We start from the raw sequence: 7,500 nt of genomic DNA on the forward strand, positions 1-7,500 counted from the left end.
CTTTGCCTTTCATCCTTTCGGGGTCGATAAATAAAGTATCAGTTTCGCACTGGGGTCGATGTAATCGACTTAATCCGTGTGTCTGTCCTTGCTTGTCCCCTCTATGTTTAGCCCCTTGTGGGTAGTAAGGAAATATATGTTTTAAAGGCGGCGAGCTGGCAGAAACGTTAGCACGCTGGGCGAAATGCGTAGCCGTATTTTGTCTGCTGTTACGTTCTGAGTTCAAATTCCGCCGAGGTCGACTTTGCCTTTCATCTTTTCGGGGTCGATAAATTAAGTACCAGTTACGCACTGGGGTCGATATAATCGACTTAATTCGTTTGTCTGTGCTTGTTCGTCCCCTCTGTGTTTAGCCCCTTGTGGGTAGTAAAGAAATAAGTATTAATGAACTTGCATTGTTTATGTTACTGAAGAAGGCAGTGAGCTGGCAGAGTCGTTAGCACGCCGGGCGAAATTCTTGGTATTTCGTTTGGCTTCACATTCTGAGTTCATCTACCGCCGAGGCAGATTTTGTCCTTTTATTTATTTTTTTTCAGGGTCGATAAATTAAGTACCAGTTACGCACTGGGATCGATGTAATCGACTAGTCCCCTTCCCCAAAATTTCAGGCCTTGTGCCTAAAGTAGAAAGGGCTATTTATACTACTGAAGGCGGTGAACTGGTAGAATAGTTAGCACACCGGGCGAAATGCTTTGGGACGTTTCGTCCGTCTTTACGTTCTGAGTTCAAATTTCACCGAGGTTGACTTGTCATAGAGTTCTCTAGTGTAAACTATAACTGGGAAACTGGGAAAGGATTAATCTAAGTGCTTTTATTTTTAATTATGTAACGCATTCAGTTTGCTGAGGTAAAAATGAAGGACATTCAATATACGGGGCTAACGCTAAAGAAGGACACAGCAAAGCGATACTTTGTTCAGCTACCAAATGTTAAATAACAGCAAGCTAAAATATGTTTCTTTATTAAGCCACACAGGGCTGAACACAGACGGGACAAATTACAAAGTATAGCTTTTCTTTTGGGGGGAATGAAAAACAAGAAAAAAAAGAGGGGTAGCTTTTCGATCAAAAGGGATCGTAAAAATGAAGAAAAAAAACGATCAATAGGGATCGTGTATCACAGAAATGTCATCATGTAAAGTATAAAGGGGGAAACAGATAAGGTTTATCCGTGGAAAGAAACGCCTACGGAAAAGACCACGGTAACCTCGGTCAATAATGTCACATGTTATCACATTTATTTGCAAGTAAGTAACTCTCTGTTTTAAATTTTTCCGGGTTCATAGGATCATGCTCAAGGTGGCTTAGTCATTCATACGTGCCATCCTTGCTATATTCACCCATCTTCTTTTGAAACATTCGCTAAACAAAACTTGCCTCTCTACTTTCACTTTCCTTTTCAAGTGATACTTGAAGAAGTTGATGAGAGATTGACCAGAGGGGAAAGTATTTGTCTCTAATCCTTTCAGACGCGTCCGTGTATTTCAACAGTTACATCTCCAGTGGCTTATTTCAAGTTGAACAGACGGAAATGAACTGTTGACTCCGGTCGTATTCTGCCGAGAAGAGATGCCGGACAACTTTCAGTTCCGGGTCATACACCTGTTGACTGAATTCAGCTTGAAGTCATAACCTGGACATACATATATGCACACATACAAACATATCCATACATAATACATACATACATGCATGCATACATACATGCCTGCATGCATACATACATGCCTGCATGCATTCATACACACAAGCATGCGTACGTACACGCATAAACACATGCATACATATATGTATGCATACACACATGCGTACATGCATTCATATATGCATATATATATATATATGCATGCATACATACATGCATGCATACAAACATGCATGCATGCATACATACATATATGCGTGCACACATACGTACATTCATGCATGCATGCATACATACATGCATATATACACATATGCATACATACATACATACACACAAACATATATGGATCCATATATACATGCATACACATGCATACATACATATATGCGTACATACATACATACATGCATATATATGCATATACTTACATGTATGCATACATTCATACACACATACATACACACATACATACATACATACACACATACATACACTCATACATACACACACATACATACACACATACATACATACATATACATGCATACATACATACACACATACGTACATACATACATGCATACATACATACATATACATGCATACATACATACACACATACGTACATACATACATACACACATACATACATATACATGCATACATACATACACACATACGTACATACATACACACATACATACACACATACATACACACACGTACATACATACACACATACATACATACATATACATGCATACATACACACACACATACGTACATACATACATACATACATACATACATACATACATACATATATACATACATACATACACTCTTCACACGAAATCCATTATCATTTCTGCTAAAAAAAAAACCAAAGGCTTCGTCCAAGGATTTTCATCTGCTAAAGATGCCAAGGTAACCAGCATTTACTCAATGTAAGAATGTTTACAAGGCAAAAATTGAAAAAACAACTGCAGTTAAGAAGTCTGTTGATGAGAACTCGAAATACGTTTTAAAACGTATTTAGTGCAAGTCTAAAGAATATCATCATCATCATTATTATTATTATTATTATTATTATTATTATTATTATTATTATTATTATTATTATTATTATTCCCTTTTACTCTCTTTTACTTGTTTCGGTCATTTGACTGCAGCCATGCTGGAGCACCGCCTTTAATCGAGCAACTCGACCCCGGGACTTATTCTTTGTAAGCCCAGTACTTATTCTATCGGTCTCTTTTTGCTGAACCGCTAAGTTACGGGGACATAATCACACCAGCATCGGTTGTCAAGCAATGCTAGGGGGACAAACACAGACACACAAACACACACATATACATATATATATACATCTATACGACAGGCTTCTTTCAGTTTCCGTCTACCAAATCCACTCACAAGGCTTTGGTCGGCCCGAGGCTATAGTAGAAGACACTTGCCCAAGGTGCCACGCAGTGGGACTGAAGCCAGAACCATGTGGTTGGTAAACAAGCTACTTACCACACAGCCACTCCTTATCATTATTATTATTATTATTATTGAGTGAGAGAGAAGTGCATGCCATCAAAGTGACACTGGGGTAAAATATACGAAGCCCGGTATACCCATCATGACTACCCATCTGATAAGGGTACACTAGGCACATGCATCACAACCATATGTGCGCGACATGGTGTTTCTTAAACGAGGGACATATTCATACGGCACATAATGTTTTCACCTCAATAGACGTCATTGATTGATTGAAATTGCAGAAATTGAAGAAAACAACAACAAATATCTTACAAACTGTAGAATTTTCTCAATAAAGCCAAGAGAAAAAGATGTTTTATAAACACATTCTACCAGTATACGAAGTTTAAAAGTGGAAATTATTAAAAAAAACTGCCGTTCAAACCGAAAAGATCCATATATATATTTTTACTGATATTTAGCTGAGGCAACAATGTGACTCAAGGACCGAGGGTTTCATGCGTTACTGCTTAACTAGTTTGATAGGTGCTAATGCACGGAGCACGTGCCGCGTGCTTCGTGCGTTTGCACTAAACGTACTAGTTGCTAGGTTCTAATGCACGCAACCCGCCAGGCCTAACGAAAAAGACATAAAATGTGCTGGGTCGATTTATATATATATATATATATTGGTAAAATCGGTAAGATAACAAAAGAAAGAAAGAGACCTCAATATTATGTAAATAGAGGAAATTTATCTGTAAAATAATATGTGACAATTATTCGGTAGCCAAGATAAAACTCGGATCTTTTCGGTTTGAACGGCAGATTTTAAAAATGATTTCCGTGTAACTAAAAAAATTTAATCTTCGTATACTGGTAGAAAGTGTTTATAAAACATCTTTTTCTCTTGGCTTTACTGAGAAAATTCTATAGTTTGTAAGATATTTGTAAGATATTTTCTTCAATTTCGGCAATTTCAACCAATCAATGACGTCTAATGAGTTTTATCTTGGCTACCAAATAATTGTCACATATTATTTTACACACACACACACACACACACACACACACACACACACATATATATATGTATGTATGTATGTATGTATGTATGTATGTATGTATGTATGTATGTATGTATGTATATGTATGTATTCATGTAAGAAGCCATTTTACGATGGTATAATTCAGGCGTTTAATTTGGGAATCTCTAGAGACACTAAAGACAGCGGCTCGAGATATCACTTTCTTATCGCGTTGCTCGTCATCGAAGTTGACATTATTTTTATTTCAGAGTTTTCAAATATTTCAGCAATTCCATATCATGTAATCTTGCGCAATGTCTGTAATCCTGGCTGCCATTAATTAACTAGTCATATACAGTGTGTGTGTGTGTGTGTGTGTGTGTGTGTGTATGTGTGTGTGTGTGTGTGTGTGTGTTTGTGTGCGCGTATGTGTGTGTGTCACTGTTCAGTTTTATTTCAAGATTTCTTGCCAATAGGCGCAGGAGTGGGTGTGTGGTAAGTAGCTTGCTTACCAACCACATGTTTCCGGGTTCAGTCCCACTACGTGGCACCTTCGGCAAGTGTCTTCTACTATAGCCTCGGGCCGACCAAAGGCTTGTGAGTGGATTTGCTAGACGGAAACTGAAAGAAGCTCCTCGTATGTATATCTATCTATATATATGTATGTGTGTGTGTGTTTGTGTGTGTGTGTGCGTGTGTATGCTTATGTGTCTGTGTTTGTTCCCCAACATAAAAATACATACATCATACGTACACAATATATTCATATACAAACGTACATAGCCACGTACAAATTATATATCAGCGTATATACATTTTTGCATACATACATGCATCATACACATACATACATGCATACATACATACATACATACATACATACATACATACATACATACATACATACATACATACATACATACATGTAAACATAGATGCATTCATACGTTCATACATATAAACATGTATATATATATATATCTCTTATTATAAAAGGCATCTCTTATTATAAAAGGCAGATTTTATCTGCCTCCCTTTGGGAGTTATAGAAATCTACAATATAGGATTTCTTCAATTACAATTTACCTAGCATTTTTAAGAGTAGAATGCATCGCGTCATGCCAGGTCCAGTTTTTAAAATTTAAACTCCAATTAAGCAAAATTTACAGAAAACTCACATTCTGGTGTGTGTGTCAAATGCTTTTCTTAGTCTGGTTTACACCACACGCAAACGCACACACACAGTGTGCAACGAATAAAATGAAAGTAAATAGCGACAGAGTGATTTGAGGAAGACTAAACTGAAAGTATTTAAACCACTACTCAAAAAATAAAAAAAACACAGCAAACAGAAACAAATAAATACATAACCATTTACTCCTCACACAATTTCTTCAATTAGAATTTACCTAAGATTTTTCAAAGTACTCCATTCGCTCATGCCATAATATATTTCTATCAATTTCACCCCCAATTAAGACAAAATTCGAGAAAACTCAATATTTTAACATTTCACTCCGAAAGCATTGATGTACTGTGTGCGTGCGTGAGTGTGTGTGGTGTGTGTGTGTTGTGTGTGTGTGTGTGTGGTGGTGTGTTTGATGGTTGTGCGACACAGAAAGTGTGGTGTGTAAGTGAAGTGCTTTTGTTAGTGGTGTAAAGAGACAGACAGAGTGAAAGACAGAAATAACTGAAGTTTTCACTATGATATCATCACGTGCGAAAAAATTCGAAGGGTTTTGAACAATTGAGATACAGATGTCACGCCTGTATTGAAACCATTGCTAAGCTGCCGTAATTGCTTAATTAAGACTTTGTTTAAATTGAAAGGGGCAAATATGTGACGAGGTTGAAAAAAAATACCCCAGAAAAAAAAATGTACTGCTGGTTTTTAATCACACTATTTTTGCTACAATGTCATGAAAAAGAAAAAATTTAGGTATGTAAATTGAATTCGCCACCCCCTTTTCCCCGTTCGCGTTTGTGTAAAAAAAATTATTATTTAAGTTTTAAAAATTATTTACTTTCTTCAAAAAATATTAATATTAATTAATTTTCAAGAATTATTTAATTTTATTCTGTAAAATAGTAATTAATTCATTTATCTGTAAATCCGCGAGGTTGTTACTCAGGCACCTACAATGGTAACTTTCAACTAACACTATCTCCTCCGAGACCCTGCGGCACAGGTTGACCAAAATTGAGAGTATGGTAGAAGAAGGGTTGCTCTTCCTTCCGTAGAACATAAAATTCAAATCGGACCATGTTAACACCAAAAATTATTTACATCAAAAAGATGCTTTTTTCTATGAAAATCCCTATTTTTTACGATTTTTTCACTGCTGTGTCGCCACTTTTCGGTGTATTTTTCGACCGAAAAATGTTCACAAAATTTTACTTTTCAAAATTACAATTCCAGCGGGTCGAAACAAACCCGAGCAACGCCGGGCGATACTGCTAGTATATATATATATATATATATACACACACACACATATATGTATTTGTATATATACATACAAACCCACATACATAGATACGTGCATGCATGCATACATATAAACACGCACATACATACATATATATATATATATATATACATATATATATATATATATACATATGTATATATACGTACAAACTCACACATACACACATACATACATACAAACATACATGCAAACAAACACATACATGCATGCATACATACAAACCCACATACATGGATACATACATACATACATACATAATACATACATACATACATAATACATACATACATACATACATGCATACATACATACATACATACATGCGTACGTATGTACGTACGTGCATACAATTAACTAATTTTTCCCCTCGTTATTTAACGAGATATGCTGTAGCCTCAAATCTGACCTTTGCTGAAGGTACCACACTTATGAGGTCGATGCGATATCGAGATGGATCGTTGAACGGACTGGTGATTATGGTGGTTGTTAGTTGTTCCACTGCTACTGCCTCACCGTTTGGAGATTGAAATGGAGAGAGTGACGGAGAGAGAGAGAGAGAGAGAGAGAGAGAGAGAGAGAGAAAAGTATGAGATGGTAGTGTGAGACACAAGGGATGAGATGGTAGTGAGAGAGATAAAGGGGTGGGAGTAATGTTTTAAAAATAGAAATCCAATATTGAGCATAGATATTAATAGATGCTATGCGTGAAGTTTCCTGTAATTGTATAAGTTGGAAATATAACGGGAACTGAGAGAGGGGTCAACTATAAAATATGTTATTCTATGTGAAGGCCAGCTATGCTTTCGGAACGACAAATGGAGCGGCATATTTCCGTAGAATAAGGGAGAGAGTAATCTTTTTTC

This window comes from Octopus sinensis, linkage group LG26 (genome assembly GCF_006345805.1).
Source record: "Octopus sinensis linkage group LG26, ASM634580v1, whole genome shotgun sequence".
NCBI lineage: Eukaryota > Metazoa > Mollusca > Cephalopoda > Octopoda > Octopodidae > Octopus > Octopus sinensis.